The 10758-nt window shown below is 47.5% G+C and overlaps 1 long non-coding RNA gene across 1 annotated transcript; it reads left to right on the forward strand.

Annotated features, from left to right (window-relative positions):
* Positions 1-3504: 3504 nt before the first annotated feature.
* Positions 3505-6203, forward strand: LOC147582005 (uncharacterized). Its single transcript, XR_015250466.1, has 3 exons — positions 3505-3827; positions 4787-5209; positions 5502-6203. It is a non-coding gene; the product is annotated as an uncharacterized LOC147582005 (long non-coding RNA).
* The last annotated feature ends 4555 nt before the right edge of the window (positions 6204-10758 follow it).

Genomic DNA, 10758 nt, shown 5'->3' on the forward strand with positions numbered 1-10758 from the left:
GTGACTGTAAACCCAAAACATGAAACATTAAAATCTTAGTCTTCTTAAATCACTATGCTACAGACCTTAAACTTACACAGTGCCATACATCAATTAAATCCCAATAAAATTGGGGGGGGAAATATCTTATTCTTCTTGAAGAGCAACCAGTGCCATAAGTGAATTGCTTTTTTAAAGAAAATTTATTTATTCTTGAGAGAGAGAGGGAAAGAAGGAGGGAAGGAGAGAATGAGCAGGGGAGAGGCGGAGGGAGAGGGAGAGCACCCCAAGCAGGCTCCACACTGATGTGCAGGCTTGGGGCTCAATCTCACAAACTGTGAGATGATGAACCGAGCTTAAATCGAGAGTCGGGGGCACCCAGAGGGCTCAGTCGGTTAAGCATCCGACTCTTAGTTTCAGCTCAGGTCACAATCTTGCAGTTCATGGGTTCAAGCCCCACATCAGGCTCTCCACTGACAGCACGGAACCTGCCTGCAATTCTCTCTCCCCCTCCCTCTCTACCCACCCTCTGTTTTCCCTCTCTCTCTCTCTTTCTCTCGGAATAATTAAATAAAAAAAAAAAAAAGAGTCAGACACTTAACCGACTAAGCCACCCGGATGCCCCATGACTCAACATATTTAATCAACCATAATTTTTTGTTTTTGTTTTCATACTCAATTTGTGGTAACCTGGCCAATGGCTCCACCCTTAACCTGGTCTCTGTGTTTTCTCCAGAATTTCTAAAGCATCATTGCTTTCTGGCAATAAATGTTCCACACCAGGCTAGAACGTTACCCCAAGAATGGAATCAGCTTCTCTCCAAAGATTCCTGCTTTCTCTCAACAGAGGATAAACAGTTCAGGTTTTTCTGCTATGATATGAAATTTGTGTATCTGAAAAACCTCACATTCTGTAGAGTCACATTAAAAACCATGGGACTTTGAGACATCAAACTGGGGAGACCACTCAAAAGTCAGGCAACCTTGTAACCAGAGTGCTAAGGAAAACAGTCATTGGTACCTGACAGTCACCTTGGATGTCCCAGGCAGGCAGGGAGGCACAGCTAGAGGCTAACAATGGTGGTTGTGAAAAATTCACATGGTCTCTTGAATGGAAATTGCTCGCCACAGTTTAGTTAGAGCTGGGGGGTGCTGGGACAATGCCGGCTGAACGAAATCTCAGCCAGGGGCTTCCTAGGCAGAGCAGCCAAGAGTGACTCAAGACCGGGATGCACCAATCTGGGCATCCCCGGGGAGCCTGGTGCACGTGCTCATTTTTAATTTTCATAAAACACAACTAAAGAAATCCTGCTTTGCTTAGTTTGTGGGATTTTTTTTTTTCTTTCCTGCTCAAGGTTCTAATTCTACTCTTGCTCTGCCAGCTCCCCTTGCACAGAAAAAAAATCTGGTGCAATCGAACTTGAGTTCTAGGTTAGACGGACATCATTTTTAATCGCACGTGAACTATTTCACATGGTAGAAACCTGCTTCGTGAAGCCATCGACTCTTCCCTCGGTGCACATGCAGGGCACATCGCGGGGTGGGGGCTGTCCTTCCCCCTCCTCGAATCAGAGCTGATTTGTGACTGCTTTAACCAATGGAGACAGTGTAAGTGCACTGAAGGACTTGGGAGACTGTCATAAGGAGTTTTACAGTTTCCGCCGCCGGTGTTTGGGAAGCTTGCTCTGCATGAAGCCAGCTCCCTCAGAGGAAGTCCAATCACCTTAAGACCACTGTAGCCTAAGAAAGCCCAAGCTAGCCATGTGGAGAAGCCACATGGAGAGACAGATGCCCAACCAGTTCCCAAATGTTCCAGACCTCCTAGCCTGGATGCCAGACATTATGAATAAAGCCAGTGACTTCAGCAACAGCCACGACCTGATTGCAAACCTATAAGATCCACAGCACTGACAACTCAGCCGAACTCACCACCCTCCAGAACTGAGAGAGATGATAGTAAAATGCTGTTTTATGCCACTACGTCTTTGAGTGGTTTGTTTGCACGCTGTTATCTGAACATAGAGGAATACATTGTACTGGCGTGTAAAAATTAGGCATGGGAATGCAGACTAGATTATTTCTATGGAGTGTGAGGCAGGAACTGGTGTTGGTCCCCTCAACCTGAACCACAAAATCTAGCATTCCTGGAGAGCTGAAACCCTATGCCCCATGAGTAGCATTTCTTGCAGAAATGCGGAAGCAGGGTGCTTGCCCCAAGGAGGGACTCAACTACAAGACTGAAGACCTGGCCAAACCTGTCTGCGCCAAGATGGACCCCAGTGCTGACCTTTCACTGACTTTCTCCCTCATCATGATATGAAAAATGATGCCCAGAGGTGGAGATTTCACATGCCACAACACGCGTGCATGTTCTGGGCACTGCGCCTGCTCACCAACTTCCTGTATCTCTCCCTGCCCCGAAGGTCTTAGCGGTCACTCCTTTCCCCGCCTCTGCCCCTTTAAAAGCTTTTCCCCCTTTTGTATGGGGAGTTAGCCCGAAGGACCCTTAGCTTTCTGTACCGGCTCCCTTGTGCTGGAGCATAACCCCCTGTGAAAAGCCTTACCAGGAACTCCCATTTGGCCTCTAAATTTCTGTTGTTTAGTGGGTCCAAGGCCCAAGAGGGTAACAAGCATAGCTTTGGGGTAACTCCAGGCGGGCTATTTAGGGGCAGAGCTAGAAGTGATCTCCTTTGTGTACAAGAGTTCACATTAATTCTCTGGCTTTCTTTTAGATTTCCTCTATGACATACCTACTGAAATTCCACACTTTGATTTTCTTTCGTAAATTTGCCCTGCCACAGAATTATTTATAACTCAAAATCGAATAATATACGACACAACTTGTTTATCCATTCAACAGTCAGGGACACTTGGGCTGCCTCCAGAATTTGGCTATTGTAGCTAATGCTGCTGTAAACATCAAGATACACGTATCCCCTTGAATTGGAGTTTGAGAGACAGCACATTCCTCAGTGGGGGAGGGGCAGAGGGCATCCCAAGCAGATTCCATGCTCAGCCCTGAACTAACTCAGGGCTCCACGCCACCACCGTGAGATCATGACCTGAGCAGCACTCAAGAGTCGGAGCTTAACCGACTGAGCCACCCGGGTGCCATATCTCGTTCTGCTTTGAACCACATTGTTTTTCTGACAGAGTTGTGTCTAGGAAGAAGCCCCTGGATAGTCTCCTTTGGGAGCTTATCCCTTCCTTAAAACACCATGCTTTCTTGAGTCATCGGACTGTCCTCCCAACTATTAAGACAAAAGCCGGCTGAGGAAGCTTGATTGCGAAATAGCAGCTTAAATTCAGGCCCCAATATTGTGCTTAAAATGAAGGTCTCACTTTTTGCCATCTATTTTTATGGGATTCGTAGGCTATTGTACCTGCACAGTCCAGGCCCTTAAAGCTGGCCTGCCTTGATATGGGTCAGAACAACACGACTGACCGCATAAAAAGAGAGGGTCCTCTGACTTTTTCTGCAGGTCGTCAAAGGCAACAGGATGTTCACTGGGAGGTGCACGGGGTACAGCTTGGAGACTCTGAACTATCAGAGCAACTCCTTCTTCCTTCCCGTCTCTGACAATGCTCTGTGCTCTGCCCAGAAGGGCTGGAGACGGCAATGAAGCTCACTGGGGTTCTACTCATACCTCGAGGGGCTGCATAAAGATCCACTCCTTTAGAGAAAAAAGAACCCGCCTCCGATTCCAGGCCCAGAACCAGAATGTCAGTCCTGAAGCAACCCGTGCCCTGTAGCATCTGGACCATCGGCTCATTGAGGAAGTATCATGTTTGATACATAACTCCCACCCCCGACATTCCAGGATCAAATATTGAATGGAACTTTAAAGGTAAAGTCAGATTTCAAATAATTATTTGGTGAATTATTTCATAAAAATAAATGAACATAGAGCTGACTGTCCAGTTTTAATGAAAAGTGGTTAGGTGTAGCTAATAAAAAAAGGAGAATTAGCACAGCTTTAACCAGTTGTGCTGGAAAGCATGAGCCCACAGGTTCTGGTAATTCTTACCCGGGATCTGGTGCAGAAATCAGAAATGCTTTTCAAATCAAATGTAAAGTTCCAAAAGGAACAAAAATGAAAAATCACCCCTCGCTATCTGTTTTTGGAAGAGAGAATGTTTTATTAATACTAGATATTGCCTATCAATTCTTTGCACGCATATAAAGTTAAGTCTTTCTCTGTAGTTAATGCCTTTAATAACTAGTGCAAATATTGCAGTCATTTCTTATATCTCATTGATTTGAAAGTTCATTTTCCATTCAAGTGCAATGCTTTGTTTAAAGAGCAGCTACCTGAATACAGCTGTGAAAAATCTAGAGTTACATACACCTTCATTGACTATTTTTAGATTCACTAAGCAATATTTGCTTTCTCTGTCTCGAATGTATATGCAATATACATATATATGTATAGGTGTGTGTGTGTGTGTGTGTGTGTGTGTGTATTCCAGAAACACAGTGAATATACTTAATGCTCTACCCAGAAGGGCCCTGTTGTTACAAATATCTTCAATCTGAAAAAAAGGAAAATGGTACTATCTGTTTCCAGACTCTCTGGACTCTGCAAATACCAAAATTACTATAGGTACACTTCTGTTTTGCCTTAGCTACAGTTTATTTATGCTGATCACATTCCCTGAATGATATCTCACACCCTTCAGCAAGGAGGAGGGACTGTTGATTCAGGTGGCTGGTGAGAAATAATGTTGATAATTATGCAGGAAACAACAAGTCATTTCCCCTCCATTCCCCCTTCCCCCAAATTTGTCATTCTATTCTTTCTTACAGATGACATAGGTAACTGAACTGCCTCTGGGGAAGCATTGTTCCAATTCGGAGCAGTTTCAAGCAGTTTCCGGGTGAATAATGAGATCAGAGCTGTAAGAGCCCACCAGGTTCTCCAGCCTGATTCTGTCGAGGAAACTGAAGAGCAGGTAAGTAAATTTATGTGCCCAAGGTCACTTAGCTAGTTCGCGTTTCCAACCGGAACTCACTTCGGACATCCCGCATCCATGCGGACAGTCCTCACCTTCGTTCTGCCGTTCCTGCTGGGTATGGAAGCCCTGCTCCCCAGGAGATTTAGAACATTCTTCCCAGGATGGCACAGCATCTCCAGACACCCCCGCCCCAGAAAACCGTCCGCCTGCTGCAGCAACTGCCTGCCTGTGTCCTCAGGGCTACACTCCCTGGGACAGGGGTGGTCCCCCACAGGTGGGTGTAGCCGTGTGCTTTCCACCCTTCCCACCTAAACTTCTTCTTGCCATCTGGGCTCCACGCACCATCTTCCAGGGCCCTTCCACGTTCGCACTCACCATCACCCCGCATGGGGGGCGGTGGGGCTGCATTTCTCCTCTCCCCATCCTCCCTATGCCCACAATGCCTTTTCCCTCCGTGGGCCGGGCAGCAGGGACGCTATAGCCATAGAATGCTAACTGCTAAAACTGCCTGCGTTGATCCCCATCCCCCCTTTTGTTGGTTTTTTTTTTTTTTTTTTTAATTTAAGTAACGCTGAAGCTGTTCCTGCCACAGCAGCCCTGACCCAGCTGGCAGAGGCCCATCTGCTCCGAGACCGGCCTCCCTGCCTCCTTCCAGCACCACACGGCGGCTGGACACTGAGGACCTCGCTCCCCTCCCGTGGAAAGACAGAGCACAGCAGAAGACCTTGAACCGACAAGAAATGCTCCATCCCTGTTTACCAAGGGCGACTATCTGCCGGCCGGCAAGCCACCGTGATTTTCATCAGGGCGGCCGGATTTAGGAAATACAAATACAGGACGCCTGGTTGCGTTTGCCTTTCAGGTAAACAAATACTTTTTTTTTTTTTTTTTTTTTTTTTTTTTTTACTATTCAACTATGTCCCATGCAGTACTGGGGGCCTACTTATACTAAAATATTATTCTGTGGCTGAAATTCTGATTCACCGGGGTGACCTGCAGTTTACCTGGCAACCCCATTTTAACATTCCACCAAAATGAACTGAAAAAAATTTTCCCGTGCAACACAGGGTCTGCAGTTGCAGCCAGGGTGGAGGAAAGCAAGTACGGCTGCGATGCATTTGCCGCAGCAAAGAGGTGATTAGACGTCTGGTATGTTCTGCATTAGGCATTAAGCACATGCCACCCGTGCCTACCAAAGTGCCTCCTTCAAAGCCTGGGCAATGATTTACAAAGCAGTAAAAATGGAAATTCACTCACCCCCAAATCCAGCCGGGGGGCGGGGGGGGGCGGGGGGGGGGGGGAGGGCGGGGAACATCAAGTCCTGCCTGCAGTTACCAAGGAAAAAGAGAAACAAACTGTGACAAAACCGAATCATTGCAAAAGTGTTTCCTTGCACAGAAGCAGAGCGCTGATAACAGGGAGAGTGGATTATGTAACAGCTTGCCATCTCCAAATGGAGAGCCTTCCTGGGATCCTTCCGTGTTGGAGGTGCTGCGGCTTGTGGTCACACACACACCCACACACACACACACACACACATTCTCCACCTACTCCCCCACCTCCGGGCTTCAAAATGCATCAGCTTTGACTTTGGCTGACTCAGCAGTCTGGAACGAATTGCTTCCAGTCAACTTTGCCGCTCGCTTAAAATGCCGTAAGGACACTTTGACTCATGCGCAGAAACAGTCTTGTATTTATCCTACAATTCAACGGAAGGCCTCTGATGTGCAAAATACTGTGCAAGCCAGTGAGGGAGGATGGGATGTGGGGTGTGACGGAGGACGGGGTGGGACAGGACCGACACAGTCCTGTCCTCAGAGAGCTCAGAATCCAGAGTGAAAGACTCCCAAAGACGTGCTTCCTGCACCAGAAGTACAAACATGTGCTGTCCAGAAAAATCAGTTCCACATTTGGGAAGGAAGAGGTGAAGACAAGGGGGTAGGAATGCGAAGCCAGGGAGGTAGGAAACATGCATGCTGGACTCTTGTCCATTTTATAAAGTGATGTATGCATGCATACAGGAAGAATCTCAATGTATTGTCTAAAGCACATGTGCGGGGCGCCTGGGTGGCTGGATCAGTTAAGCATCTGACTTTGGCTCAGGTCATGATCTTGCAGTTCGTGGGTTCAAGCCCCACACTGGGCTCTGTGCTGACAGCTCAGAGCTTGGAGCCTGCTTTGGATTCTGTGTTTTCCCCTCTCTCTGAGCCTCCCCTGCTTGTGCCTCTCTCTCTCTCAAAAATAAATAAACATTTTAAAGCACATATCCAAATAAATAATGTTAAACTGAATTCAAAAGTACAAAAATGTAATGGGCTACAGCCTTACTTCTGTCAGTAGAGGAAAACTCAATGCATAAATTGATTCGATTTACATTTCAGTTACGAAGGCCCGGTCATTTAGGATGGTCTAAATCTAAAGACCGAAGCATGCGGAAATTTTGTCTTTGAGTACATAATGTCATGAACTGTGTGAGCACAACTCAAAACACTGGAGGAAATGCTAATGTACACCTCTTTGCCTACGAAGATTGCTACTAAGCAAAACATGAAAGATTTCTTTTCAGACATCTGAATCCCGACCCAGAAGTGAATGTACAAACTGCCGTCTTGTTATTTTCCAACGAAAATACAGGGATAGTTTCCATGCAGCCACCAGGCGGTATCACTGTCCTGTAAAACCTTCCAGCTCAGCCCCCCCCCCCTTGGCCCACAGCACCCCCGTGCCACCTTCCCTGCCTGCCTCCCCCGCAAGCCGACTACCTGCCACTCTCATCTCACCTCTTCAGCCACACTGGCTTTTCTCTCCGATCCCAGAACACGCCCAGGGTGGCCCCACTGCAAGGCCTTCCTGTTTGCCGTTTCTTGGGCACGGAGTGTTCTGTCTGTGGTTCTTGCCATGGTTGCTCATTGTAATAAAGGTCTCAGCTCATAGCTCACCCTCGCAGCTGGGCTTTCCCATCTCATCCTGTCTGAGGTAGCATACCCCATACAAAGCATTCTTTATCACATTTTACCATCGTCTTCATACTTCCTAGAATTATCTGCCAAATTATCATTTCAGTGTCTGTCTTCCAATAAGGGCAAAAATCTTGTCTTGGTCACGATAGCATCCCTTGGGCCAAGGACAGTACTTGGCACAAAATAGGTGCTCGACAAACATTTGTCGATTGAACAAATAAATTCCAACTCCCGAGAGTTGCGCTTACGTTAGAAAGGACACACATATTCACAATAGGAACCAGGCCCCAGACTTTTCACTTTCAGAAATGCCCAAAGGAAAATGCATCCAATTTCCGCTAATAACAACTGTGTATGATTTATTGGGAAGAATTCTTGTGCTCTAGAAAATTTCAAAATTAAAGGAAGAATGTTTATTCTTCCTGACTTTCAGTCTTTTTCTTCACTTAAAACATTTCGGGGGCACCTGGGTGGCTCTGTCGGTTAAGCGTCCAACTCTTAATTTCATCTCAGGTCATGATCTCATGGTTCGTGAATTTGAGCACCACATCAGGCTCTGTGCTGACAGCGCGGAGCCTACTTGGGATTCTCTCTCTCTTCCTCTCTCTCTGTCCCTCCCCTGCTTCTCTCTCTCTCAAAAAATAAACTAAAAACAATTTTTTTAATAAAAAAAATTAAGACATTTTCATAAAATTTCAATAGTGAGGGGCACCTGGGTGGCTCCATCGGTTAAACGTCCGACTTTGGCTCAGGTCATGATCTCATGGTTCATGAGTTCAAGCCCTGCATGGGGCTCTGTGCTGACAGCTCGGAGCCTGGAGCCTGCTTCGGATTCTGTGTCTCCCTCTCTCTCTCTGCCCCTGCCCCACTCATACTCTGTCTCTCTCTCTCTCAAAAACAAACATTATAAAAATTTTCTTTTTACTTTCAATAGCAAGGCCTACCAAACCCCTGCCTCTCTGACAATTTTCATCATTGAAAGATGGTTGCTTTTACCCCACCTTTATAGGCTTTGGAGAAAGGAAACCCACTTCTAAGTGTATCTTTAAAGGCACTAGGCAAGGATTCCTATGGCATCTAGGTCCGTGGTGGTATCTATACTAGTCTTTGGTCTCTTGAGTTTGACGTCTTCCTCGGCCTCTTTCAGCACGTTAGCCAAAGTCCTGTACTGGGCCTGGCTTGCCACCCATGCTTGGACACCACCTTGATTTCCGTATGTCCCACATGCCTAAGTGACAGTCACCAATGGAAGTCTTTTATCATAATCCTTGGTGTTCTCATCAGCAAGTGTATCTTGAGATTTAACACTCTTCAAGGGCGAGGACCAGGTTTATAGAATTCTCTCAGTACAACCTCAGTCTACAGGACAGGGAAGGTGAGTATAGTCAGCGCACGGAGGGCCTCCCTGCATCTAATTAGGTGATTTCCGTTCTCTCTCTTGTTACCATAAAAAATCTTTTACAGACTTTGCACACAACACTGGCATACATGAATAATCTTGAAAACTTTAAAACTAAGGACAGCTAATAGTTTCGCGTTCCTCCCGCTGCTCTGTTGAAGCTCATATCAAATCAGAAATTAGATTATCTGGAGCCAGAAAGGCAATAGGCAGCTGCTTGTTTCTGGAAACAGCCACCTGGCTTTGTCCATGTTCAGGCTCCACAGCAGCCATGGATTCAAGCTGCCTACAATAAGAAAAGAGGAAAACGCTACAAAAAGCCACCCCTTCCCACCTCCAAATTCTTCACCGGGACTTGCTTGGTGCTTACAAGACAGGCTGGGGACACGGTGGTGAGGCTGGTGTGTGCCATAACCAAGGAACACTGAGTTTAGGGAAGCACTTCTTACAGAGCAAGCCCGCTCTTTGGGGGAAGAGGCTACCTCATCCCTCGCACTGCTCCCTACACACTCAACCCTGAGAAGTGGCCAGGAGGAGGCGTGAGAGCCTCGCTCGCATTCTTGGCACACCCAGTAGGAACTTGCAGGCACCCACATGGAGGATCGCCTCTCCCAACAAGGTCGAGAGCCAGTCTCAGAGGACCCGGCCCGGGGAGTTCTTCCACTGAATGGGGAAGATCCTTCTTCTGCCCATTACGCCTCGGCCATGGGCTTGCCGTTTGGGACGGGAGGGTATGACATAGTGGAAGTGAAACCTGGGAACCTGCCTCTTCTGTTCTGAGGGACCAGAGGAGGCGATGAGAGAGGAGTAGGAGGGCAGAAGGGAGACGTGCCACCTCCATGTGGGGGGTGTCGAGACCAGGGTCCCTCGGGACGGGTGAGAGGAGACCGGGGAAATGCTGAGGGCATCAGTCAGGACTCTGGGCGGGGGTCACGTCAGACACCACCGCTTCCCCCACAGACCTGGGGCCACCACGGCCAAGAAGCAGACTCAGCCGGGCAGCACGGTCAGGAGATGGGGGGCTGGACGGTAGCTTTCCAGAGCTGCTCTTTGTACCATTGTGGTGTGGCTCAGACCCAGACAGTCGCGCAGGGACCCAGAAGGGGGTGTGCTGGACCTAACTTGTGTGCCTCCCCAGACTCCTCTGGCCACGTGCTCCTGGGCCCAGTCAAGTGACAGGGAATGACAACAAGATAGGCAGCCACTGGGCGGTCCAGGACCACCTCCTGCAAAGCCTAATTTGAGAATCCTTTCTCCCCAAAGCCTCAGAAATCAAGGACGGCCCTCATATACCCAGATACCAACTGGAAGCAATGAACAGAGAGAAGTCACCCCAGAAGACTGCTTCAACCATACCTGATGGAGAGTTCCATTGCTTTTCTACAGATTGAAATTTTCAACAAAGAGAAGACAATTGAGATCGTAAGAAATAGAAATATTTTTCATCGCTAAGTCTAAGTGGTC

This window comes from Puma concolor, chromosome B1, assembly GCF_028749965.1.
Source record: "Puma concolor isolate L17-30 chromosome B1, mPumCon1.1.hap2, whole genome shotgun sequence".
Lineage (NCBI taxonomy): Eukaryota > Metazoa > Chordata > Mammalia > Carnivora > Felidae > Puma > Puma concolor.